This window comes from Dipodomys spectabilis, unplaced genomic scaffold (assembly GCF_019054845.1).
Source record: "Dipodomys spectabilis isolate Male_0828 unplaced genomic scaffold, ASM1905484v1 ptg000457l, whole genome shotgun sequence".
Lineage (NCBI taxonomy): Eukaryota > Metazoa > Chordata > Mammalia > Rodentia > Heteromyidae > Dipodomys > Dipodomys spectabilis.
In genome coordinates, this window is record NW_024871134.1 from 110,576 (window position 1) to 123,097 (window position 12,522).

Genomic DNA, 12,522 nt, shown 5'->3' on the forward strand with positions numbered 1-12,522 from the left:
AAAGGCAGCGAGTACATCACTTGTGGATCCATCATTGCTACCCCTTCCCTTCCTTGTTGTTGTCCCACTATCCCTCCCATCCCCCAGCTCCCACACTCCCCTCCCCCCTCCCCACCTAGCCCCCTGAAATTGTAAAGTTCCTTTCCAATATACTGTCCAGTAGGTACCTTCCTTGCAATGGGTCATCCTGTGTCCTGTTTCAACATTTTGTTATTCTCCTTCCTCTTCTCAGATTAGACATATGTATATACAAGATGAAGGGTATCAAAATCGAGTACAGTGACAACAAGGGGTAGTTTTTTTTTTAAGTTTTTTTTATTTCTTTTTTCTTTTTCCCTTTGCTTCATCCCTGGTCATCACTGTCTTTGATTCTGGCACCCTGTGTCTTGTATAAACATTTATCTGATTTGAGGAAGGAAGGAGAATAACAAAATGATGAAACAAGGACAAAGGATGACCCAAGGCATCACTGATACTCACAAGACACTACGTTGGAAATTAACTTTACAACTTCAAGTGAGGGAGGAGGGAGTGGGGAAAAGGGATAGTAGGAGATAAACAAAGGAGTGGGTAACAATGTTTGACAATAAGTGTATTCTTACCTTACTTATGTAACTGTAACCCCTCTGTATTGCACCTTTACAATACAATAAAATAAAACATACTCTATTTTGTTGATATTTTTATAGAACTAAATTTTGCTTTTATTAATTTTCCATTGTTACTAAATTCCTCATTTTACTTCTAGCAAGCCATTATTGTTTCTTTTAATCTTCTTCTGTATTTATTTTTTGCTTATTTTTGGTTTTAAGGTGAAAGTTAGATCATAGATTGAACTTTTTCTTCTTTTCAATCTAGGCATTAACAGTTATTCATTTTCCTCTTTACATGTACCCTACAGATTTTGGTATGTTGGATTTTCATTTTAATTCATCTCAAGGTGGTCTTTAAATTCCTTTGTGATTTCTTCTTTGACTTATTGGTGATTTAAAAGTGTGCTGTTTTATTTTCACACATTTCCTAATTTCCAACTTTTAGTGTACCGATTTTTTATTTAATTCATGAGAATGTACTTCATTATTACTTGTTTTATAATCAAACATATCCATCCTGAAGAGTGTTCAGTCTGGTGCTGTTGGGTAGATGATTTTTAAAATACTTTCTATGTTTGGCTGATATATAATATTGTTCAAGTCTTTTATTTTATTGCTGATCTTTTGCCTAGTTGTAGTTATTTAACGTAGGGTACTGATGTATGTAACTATTATTGGGAGTTTTTTGAAGTTCTTGTCAGTTTTTGTTTTGAAACCAATGGGAGATCTGCAGGTAAGTGAATATATGATTGTTATATAGACCTAATACATTATAAAAATAAGTACATTATAAAATGCATTATAAAAGAATATGTTATAAAAAGAATACATTTTAAAATAACTTCTTGCTTCAAATAACAATTTCTATCTCAAAGTCTATTTTATTTTCATTAATATAGTCACTGAAACTGTTTTAGGTTGCTGTTTGCATTGTTTATTCTTTAACTTTTTACCTGTTTCTGTCTTTAAATATAAAGATTTTAAATCATGTATTTATTTTCTGTCTTTAAATCATAAATTATATTTATTCTGAAAAAACTTTGCATTTTAAGTGTTTATTCACAATCAGTGTAATCAATGAGAAGTTAAGATTTACAGCAACTATTTGTAATTGATTTTATGATATGCTTTATGCATTTTTATTCCTCTTCTCCACCATTACTTTCTTTGTTGTAAATAAATATTTTCTAATTTACCTTTTTTATTTCCTTTCATAACTGTTCTATATCTTAAAATTGTTTCCTTAGTAGTTGCCTCAATAATTAATGTTATGTAACAACAGAAAATAGCAACTTCATTTCAATAATATTCAAGACTTTACTTCTATAACTCTGATGCCTTCTTCCACCCTGGTACTATTATATTTATATATGATATATGATATGCCCATCATAACAGATTTATACTTATTATAACTGTTTATTTTGCAGTTGTAATTTTAGTCAGACAAGAGACAGAGAAGAATTATAAACAAAAGTTACATTTGTGTTCTGCTTTTTTACTTAGCTACTTTTAACTGGTGTTTTATGTTTTTTCATCTAGATCCAGATTAATCACTATTGTCCTTACAGATAAGTTTGAAGAACTCTTTTATTTCTTGCCACTTAGGTCTGCTTGCAATAATTACTCTTAGTTTTTTTTTTTTTTTTGGAAATCACTTTATTTTTACTCTTAGTTTTTATTTGTCTTGAATATCTCAATTTTCTTTCTTTCTGTCTTTCTTTCTTTCTTTCTTTCTTTCCTTCTTTCTTTCTTGCTTTCTTTCTTTTTTTCAGATCTTCACTCGATATGAAACTCATCCTCTTACTTTATTCTTGCTTCCATTGCTTCTGGGAAGAAATCACCTTGCTATCCAGATTAAAAACCTCGATTCTGATATATCAAGGAATTTATCCTACTTAGAATGCTGAGCTTCTTTGGTGTGTAGATTAACATTTATCATTATTTAGAGATTTTTTTCTGCCATTATTTACTCACATATACTGTTTCTTCTTTGTTTCTCTTATTTCTGGAATTCTCATTATGCCTTTAACTGGTTTGATCATGTCTCATAGGTGGTCTTCAATAGCTCTCCAGAGGCTCAGTTCATTTTTCTTCTTTACTCTTTCGGTCTCTTACACCTGATAATGTCAAATGACCTATTCTTAAATTTACTGATTCTTTCTTTTGCCAGCTTACATCTGTTTTCGAGCTCCTCTACTGAATTTAAATGTTTGTATTATTGTTCAACTACACAATTTTTATTTGGGCATGTCTGTTTGTTTCTAGTACTGGAGCTTGAACTTGGCCATGTATTCTTTCTTAGCTTTCTTGCTCATGGCTGACACTTTACCATGTAAGCCATACCTCCATCTCAGCTTTTGCTGATTAACTAGAGATGGAATCACATAAACATTTTTATCTAGGCTGGACAGACATCTGGATCTCCCAGATGCCAGCTTCCTAAATAACTAGGCTAATAGGCATTAGTTACTATGGCCACTTTGATTTGTTTTTTTTTTTTCTTTTCTTTTATTAGTTTCTATTTATTGTTTATGTGGTACCAAAGATCAAACTCAGGGCCTCATGTTTGCTAGGGAAGCAGTCTACCACTAAGCCACATTCCCTGCTCCAGTTTGGCTTGTTTTTATTTCTCCCTATTTATTGATACTTTCTATTTGGCAAGACATAATTCTGATACTTTCTTTTATCCTCTCTACATAAGTTCCTTTGATTCTTAGACGCATTTAAAATATATGATTTAAAAATCTTTGCCTGTTCAACTGAATAGTTGGGATTTCTCAGTAAAAGTTTCTGCAAATTTTCCTCTGGTATTGACTATTTCTTTTTTTTTTTTGCATCTATAATTTTTGCTGAAGATTTGTTTAACATAAATAATTTAGAAATCGGATCACCTGTAAGGTTTTTTTGCTACTATTATGTATCCTTGTTGTTCAGTGAATCTTAAAGTAATTTTGTAAAGTTTGTGTTCCCTTTTATGTAAGCCTTTATACTCAGGCTAGTGGTCAACTAATGATTGCACAGACTTTTTATTAAATTCTTCGCATTAATACGATTCCCAACCTTCACCAAAGGTCTTTGTGTTTGGGAAAATATCTTTAACATTCAGGCTGACAAGTTGCAATTCTTAGTTTTTGGCACCTCAAGTGAGACAGAGAAGACAGCTAAGGACTTTCTCAGTTCTTTCCCGGCCATATTACTAGTTCTGTATCTGGCCTTCTAGATTCCTAGGAATAGTCAAACCCGTTTAAAGCTCAGGTGGACATTTGATTTCCCAAATTGTCCTTAAAAATTTTTAGTCAACTTCTTATTTATTACAACTCTCATCACTGCCTCAGGTAGCTGCATCATTAAACAATTGTTGCTGATCGTTTTTTACTCAGATTCTCAAGGAAAAGGGTATTGATTTTAATGAATGATCAAGCTTCCATAATGACAGTTCTCTCAGATTGATATTTCAGTGGCTTCCAGGTTGCTGTTTTTTTAACCTTCTATGATTGTATGACTCCTGCTTTTCAAAGGTATTGCAGAGTTGGAGAGAAAATGACCAGAATAAGAACAACTTGAAATTTCCCAATGCCAGATACTTTTACTCAGATTCAGCCAAATATTGGTCATTTGGTTGGTTGGTTTAATAAACTCTGGTTAAATTGTTCAAGTCTTCATTGCTCTCTAAAATATTGAAAAACAACTCATCCTGACATTTTCTTTGCTTTCATCTCCTTGTAATCCTTATATCATTTCAAATGATGATTGCTGATGTGGAAATAGAATGTTCATGACCTGATATCATTGTTCAGGAGAATCTTGATCATGAAACTTTTAAATTATTTATCAGCAAATAAGTGATTTTCATATCCATTCAGTACCTGTAACTATAATCTTCTTTTCTGCAATATTTTCTTTTCCTGCCTGAATTTTTTTCTTTTTCTCTCTTTATACCACTCTATTTACATCTAAGGCTGAAAACAAACATAAATCTTATAGCATGTGTTTTCTTCCCTATCTATAACATTTCATAAATATAGACTCTTAACCACTTATAATGTAGATATTATTATTACTGCTATTGTAGACATGAAAAAAAATCTAGTCACAGAAAGGTTAAATAATGTACCTATGGTCACACAGAGAAAGATAGGCAGTGCTAGGACTTGAACCCAAATGGTCTTAACTTTTCACTATTAACTAGAGCACTATAAGAATAGCCAATTAATCACTATAAAGTTGGACATTCCATTTTTAAACACACCGCTATTAACTTTTGCAATTTTTATAGCTAGTACAACTTTTACTAAACAAAAGGAAGTATTTATCTATTTCTTATCTTTTATATCACAGACCTATAACTACATCTGCTGTGGAAAATGTCATGAAGAAGCAATATCAGCCAGCTAATGTTATCTAAAATGTGATTATAGTATATTGTATGGGAGCAAGTATAAGCTACACTGATTTCTTAAAACAATGAGAAGTCAAAGGTACAGATACAAACCTTGATGTTTGGATCTTGACTCTGCTCCAAGTCTTTTCACTTTATAAAAATATATAGTGCCAGACCTATTTTGAAGCTGTGTGTAAAATTCTCCATGCTGCAGTGAGATTAATATTTTAAAGAGTGACTTTATAGAAACTTGGCACCAGAAAATAAGGTTTGTTTCATTATTTTGACATATAAAAGTTTATTGAGGTCACAACATATTCTTTTTTAGAAAAAAAATCATTAGCACATGGTGAAATACACAATTTATTGGTAAAGTCACAGTAGCACTTTTTCTGTGTAAATTTCTCATAGCCCATCCAAAATGTATTTGAGACGACTTCTAAACACAGCTAACTGATGAATAGATTAACATGAATAAAGTTCTTCATGCAAGTCTTTAACTTTCTGGCTCTCAAATAACATCACTGATCATTTAGCCACATAGGGCCTGCTTTATTTTTAAAAATTTTCCATACATGCTTTTCAATCAACACTTCCATTTCAAAGGCCTTGTTCTACATACTTTATTAAAACACCCTCTGTGTGAGTGCGCACTTTCCTACCTCCCAAGTCCAATTCCTTTAGAAGAGGGTCACTGTGCTTTCCCCCCATCAGTATTAACAACATAATGGAGGTGTTGATGTTTTTCAAACACTAAAATTGAGCAAGTCTTGAAATAACTGACTTAGAGTTGATTTTGGCCAACCAAGAAATTTACAGCTTACTTCTCTAGTGTGGTGTTAACTCACTATAAACTTGGAGGATCTTCTAGGTTGAGAAGCAAACCTGGAAAATATTTGCACTTTCAAGTTAAGTAAAATTTGTACTCTCAGAACCCCGCTTTTTGAGGAAACCCAGAATTTTTAACATAAAGCTTATTTCTATCTGCAAATTATCTGTGAGTTATGCATGGAAAGACTGTCTTCTAGCTCAGGTTCCATTGACAAATGAAGAAACTGTGATGCAGAGAGATGACTACCTCACCCAAATTTATACAATGAAGTCACACATGCAACTTGGCTGCCCAGTCTGGCTTCCTAGGATACGTTTTGAAGTAATGAAAATGCTTCTTTTTGCTGTAATGGAACAAGGAAGGACAAAGTCAACATGATTCATATTACAAGAAATTTAAAACAGTGTGCAATCTCAGGGTCTTTACTATAGAAGCTATCCCTATTTTCCCCCGTCTCTGCCATGTTAACCATTTACTCTGAGTCCCTCCATCCTGCTACCTTGGGACTCTAGAAAGGATGGGATTAGTGGGATAGGCATCTTGTGACAAAAAGCAAAATTGTCCCTCAGGCAGACAATGTCTTTTTCTTTTTTTCCCCTTACTATCCCTTCCCTCCCCAACTCCCCAACTCCTTCCTCCCCCACCCATTTCCAACATAGTGTCTTGTACATCTCATTGTTACAATGGGTCAACCTGTATCCTTATTTCAGCATTTTGTTATTTCCCTTCCCCTCCCCAAATTATATTCAGGGCACTGGAATCAAATACAGTGAAAACAGGGGTTATACCATGGGGGAAGAACATACAAAAGAAACAAAAAAATCACATTGTACATTACAAATATGTTAAAAGCAATAAAATGCCTTCTTCTTATGACCTGATACCACCCAATGTCCTCAGATCATAGTATGTGAACACCCTGGAATAAGGATCAACTGGAATAAATCTTCAAACAAAACCACTGAACATTAAGTCCCTTTGTAGCCATCTTGGAATACAAAAGAACTGGACCACTTGCCAGGTGTCAGTAATTCCTATCATAAAAAAGACCCTGTCAAGCAATCTCAACACAATGTACTTCTAGACTATCTATAGCTGCAGTCAACCATTCAAGGGCATGGAATACACCCATGACTGTAGCTGCTTATGGACACCTCTCATTCCATCCTCCTAACCCTTGTCCTACTTAAGCCTAAATTTTCTGTGAGTACCCCAAAGATAATCTCGGCACCACTGAGTCCCTTTGTCTTCCAGATGCAGCCACATTCAATTAAACCTCTCTTCTCTGCTATTCACTACTGCACATTTCTTTAATTCGCGTGTAGGAATTGGTGACCAACTATAGTCTTATTGGGATCCTGGAGTCAGGCTTTTCACCCAGGAACTCCATTTTGAGTAGCTTTGCAATTATGAAACAGACATGGTTTAAAGGACATATAACTATAATCCCATCTACATAGAACTGGACTTTGTAGTTAGTTACTTATAAGAATGGGGTGGACATTTCTTCCCAGCAAATGATGTTTTTCAGTACATCTCTGACAATATTTTAAGAAAAGTTAACCCTCTCCAACACCAATCCATCAATGATGTGATTGAAGATTCATCAATAGAACACCTCAAATTTGGCTTCTAACCGCTTTACCAGTATGGCTTTACCAGTCATACTCTTCCAGTCAAACATATACATGCCTATGTTGAAGTAATGACTATTTATCAAAAGTTAGATTGTGAAATAGAGAAATAATAGACTGTTGTGAAACATTGGTACATGGACTAAACAAAGTGTTATCTGATTATATCATATGTCATTGGAATGTTATCTGTGACAATAAAATGGTGCATAATAAATGATTAGCATATAACTATTCTGTTTTCTTCCCACTGGCCAAACACAGACTTTCTTCCCATCCATCAGGTAGAAGGGGAAAAAAGGAGAGAACAAGATCATGTGGGATTACTACCTTTAAGGGTTGGGTTCTGTGATTTAAGGTCATTATCATTCCCTTTTGTATTAGAAGCCTGAAGGTAGAGTAAAACCTTTAAAGCTCCTCTATCCCAGTCATAACTAAAATATAAATATTGAAAAAGAGGATTATTCTCTATGTTCTCATTATTGGAAACCATCACAGTAGGAATGGTAGTAGTCTTACCACTCAGAAACAGAATACAATCAACTCCTTATTCCATAAATAAATCCAAAATGGCTGAGTTAGTATCATTGTACCAAATATTCTTTAGACCAGTAGATATTTATCAACATATTTTGAAGTTACAGAATAGCCAAAGCAAAAAAGGATTCCCAAATAACTGAAGAACCAAGTTCTCCTACTTGAACTCCAAAAAAGATCTTGAATTATTTTATTGTAAAACTATTTGTTTATGCATTAATATTTTCTATGAATTTTGTTATTTTTGTTATTTATTATTTGTTAATGTATTTTGTTATTTTTAATTTAATGATCAAAAAAATCAAAAGTATGTGAAGAAGCATTGCACTATAAACCTCTTTCAGTCTGTTTTATTGTATTTTCATACAGGCTAGACTTTTTATATCCATAACTAGCATTCGTGTAGTATTTATTCATCACCTCAACAAAGTAATGCTCTGAGACAGAATTGTTGCAGGAGCCAAGAACTGAGCCAATTGTGGGAGAAATTGGGCCTTGCTGGAATTCCATCCATTCCAGCAGCACCATGAGAAAGAGAAGAGGCTGCTGATCTTTGAGGTTTTCAGCTGACTCAGCAGCCGCACCAGAACCAGGCAAAGCTGGTGGTGACTCTGAGCTGTACTTATAACAAGGTAGACGATAAAACCGTTTTTCATGAAGAGTTCATTCATTGCCTAAAAAAAATGGCAATGATCTATAACTGTAAACCAGCTGTGGAACACATGACAGAATTTGCAGCAAAGTTTGTTACTTCAGTTCAACTAGGTACCAAAGATGATGAGGAAGAGGGAGATGAGGGCATTTAAAATTGTTTAGCTTCCACTTTAGTATCTTGAAGCCAACAACAATGAGGTCACATTTAAAGTATGCCAACTCATAAACAGGTTTTTGAGAAATATGCCAGAAAATGCCCAGATTGATGATGATTTGTTTGATAAAATTATGGAAGCCATGCTTATTAGAGTAAAAGATTAGATTTAATATGTGAGAATACAGGCAATTTTGGCTTTTTCTTGACTATAAGATCCCAAGGATAATGAGTGCGCAGTGGTTAATGCATACACTACTTGACTGAAAATGATTTGAATCCAGAAGTTAGGAGGGTGGTGTTATCAGGTATTGTATCATCAGCCAAGACTTTGCCAAAAATTGTAGAATGCACCAAGGATGTGAAAGAGGCTGTCAGAAAGTTGGCTTTCAGGCCCAAAGAAACATAGGCCCCATGGTTTCCCTTATTTGAAATAACTAGTATATGTCTAGGACAAGCAGAGAAAGGTCAGGTAAGATGATGTTAGGAGAAATGAACCTCAAGATAAGGACACAAGTGGTTTTTTCTTTCTTGCTATTGTTTCTAATGTATTTATAAGGTGATTGTTTTGTTGCTTTGTATGTCCCTCTCCCATGGTATAACCCCTGTTTTCACTGTATTTGATGTTGGCATAATTTGGGGAGGGGAAGGGAAAACAAATTGTTTAAGTAAGGATACAGGTGGACCCATTGCAACAATGAGATGTACAAGATGCTATGTTGAAAAATGAACTTTAGAACTTTGGCGAGGGGGGGGAAGGGAATGTAGTCATGGAGATGGGAAGGCAGGGATGGTAGGAGAGAAACAAAGGAGGAGGCAACAATACTTGATAAGAAATGTACTTATTACCTTGTTCATGTAATTGTAACCCTTCTGTACAGTATTTTCACAAAAAAATTTTAAAAAGAAAGTTGGCTTATCAGGTTTCAGCTAAAATGTTCATATACAACTGATATTCATTGCTCAGAGAGCAATGCTCCAACAGACACTGTGAAGCAAGCCATGCAGAAACATCTCCAAGCTGGCTATACTTCACCAAAGGAAATATCTCCTTTTGAAGTGGCAGTCTCTGTTGTCAGTGCTTTATTTGCAGTGACTCCTCTCTGCGGACTTGTGATGATCTGTAAAAATAATGATGGCAGGAAACTGATCCCTGTGGAAATATTAAAACTCATGAAATTGCTTGATGCTGATGTACCCTTTGCAATTATTTGAAATCAAAAGGGGCTGCAGGTAAAGAGATTTTAAAGGAGATATTGTCAGACCGAACCTGTAGTATACACAGAGTATTTACTGAGTTATATCTAGAGCATCCTAGTAGTTGATGAGGAATGGAGAAATGATTTTTTATATATTGGAAACTTGATAACAAGGAAGTTCATTGGTCAGTAATTGATTCAGATTTTCAAGTCTTTAGTTACTAGTGAAGGAGGATGGAAAGAACTGGTGGCTATTTTATAGGAGACTGACTACCCACAATGCCAGTGTCACTGCTTTCTCTTTTTGTCAAGAGACAACTCCACATCATCATACTTGACAGTAATAGGACACAAATTGTTATAGAAATTATCTTGGAGATTTATGCACCTATTGTTACTATTAATGTTGATCCATCCAATGCAAGAAAGAACTCAAGAAGGATAAAATAAAAGTTAAATTAATTGAAGTCAAAGAAGCTTTGGAAAATTGCATTACCTTTCAAGATTTCAATGGGGCATCAAAATTAAAAGAGAAATAAGAGCACTGGATGATGCCAAAATAGAGCTGTTGAAAGAGATAAAACAACTTGAAATTAAAGAAACCCACATAGAAAAGAATGATATGGAGACACTACAGAAGTATCTTGTTTTGTACTATGAACTGTTGAAACAGATGTCTATTTCTAGTGGGATCAGTGCAACCATGAATGGAGTCATTGAATCTCTGATTCTTCCTGGAATAATAAATATTCATCCTGTAATAAGAAGTTTGGCTGTTTTATGTTTGGGATGTTGCAGAATACAGGATCAAGATTTTGCAAGTACACATTTTGTGGTAGTGTTACAGGTTTTGTAAACTTATGATGATGTCATAATGAAGTAAGTGTTTTAAAGGCTATCTTTGACGAACTGATGATATTTGGAACTGAACCATTTAAAACTAAAAAAATCAAGTCCCCTCAGTGTGAAGGTGCAGAAATAAGCAGTAATGATGAGTCGGAACTGAAAGAAGCTGAGGAGGCCATCACCAAGAATGTTCAAAAGCTCCTTCAAAATTGTTAATTTTTTTAGCACCCCAACATATTATAGGTACTTGACAACTATTGCTTGAATATAGAAGGATAAAAAGTGTAGTACAATTTTGTGTACTTCCATTGTCCTTGTAGAAATGTGGAGTATTCCCCTTTCTACAATTTAACCAATCATCAAAATAATCCATGTAGAGAGTTTAGGCAGAAATTTTAACTTTGCTTAAACAATCCAGGTAATCCCCTTAGTTCTCCATTTATATACACCAGTATGTGTGTGTGTGAGTGTGTGTGTGTGTGTGTGTGCACGTGCACTCATCTCTGTTCACATATCTGAAAGTCATTCAAGTATTTTTGAAGTGTCCTATTCTCTTATGGCTCCTCTCAATTATTTTTACAAGTCTATCAGCGGTCAATAAAATTGATCAAGAAACATGCACAGCATAACTATTTAGTGTCATGTGGGATCTAGAAAGAATTTGTGGCTTAGACAAGCAATCTGGATATAATGGTGTATTTTCAAAAACTCTCATGATTTCAAACATTTTATGACACTTTGGGAGCCTCTGGCATTAATAAAATCAGAGTTCTCAGCACAGAAGAAACTTTTATATTTTGATCTCCTGAAATCCAATATCATTTTGTACATAAAGTAACATAATGCCTCCCTTATGACTTTTGCCATAATCAGCCTTAAACTATCATTATTTATTTGTTGCCTCATTGAATTTTCACCACTGGAAAGTAATTCCTCACATAAAGGAACCAATTATTTTATACCTCCATCTGGTTGGAAAGCTAAAGGAGATGACACTGGCATTAGCCAGTGTTTGCAGGGTTGGAAGAAAGGCCTCTTCAAAGCACTCCTGCTTGATCCTGGCAACATAATCAAACATGGGGAGAATCACCCTTGGACAATATCCAAGTCCAATGTCTTCTTCTGTCACAGAATTAAACAACAAAATGAGACAAGAAATAATCCTGCTGCTGACCAAAAGCCCAGAGAACATCAGCTGGTTAAGCTTTCCGATGCCCCTGTCCAGAGTTCAGAAACCTCACTGTCTTAAATGATGGAACAAAGGGTGAACAAGTGCAGTCAGCAGTACTCACTGAAAACTAAATGGGAAATGAACTATACAATTTGTGGGTGGAGGCAGAACGGAAAAAAAGCTGGAAGAGAGAATGAGGGAAGGGGTGATATTGTTCAAAAAGAAATGTACTGTTTAATCAATTTTGCCAGCACCATTTACTGAAAAGGCTGTTTTTCTTCCATTCTATTTCTTTAGCTCCCTTGTCAAAGATTAGGTCTGTGGGTTCATTTCTGGGACTTCAGTCCTATTCCATTGGTCCTCAGGTCTGTTCTTATGCCCGTACCAAGCTGTTTTGATTACTATGGTTTTGTAGTAGAGTTTGACATTTGGAATTGATATTCCTCCAGCACTGTTCTTTCTGCTAAGGATTGTTTTTGTTATTTGGGGTCTTCTTCTATTTCATTGAAGAATGAGGT

General features: G+C 34.6%; 1 pseudogene; it reads left to right on the top strand.

Moving 5' to 3' along the window:
• The first annotated feature begins 1,311 nt into the window (after positions 1-1,311).
• Positions 1,312-11,049, top strand: LOC122098083 (annotated as a pseudogene).
• The last annotated feature ends 1,473 nt before the right edge of the window (positions 11,050-12,522 follow it).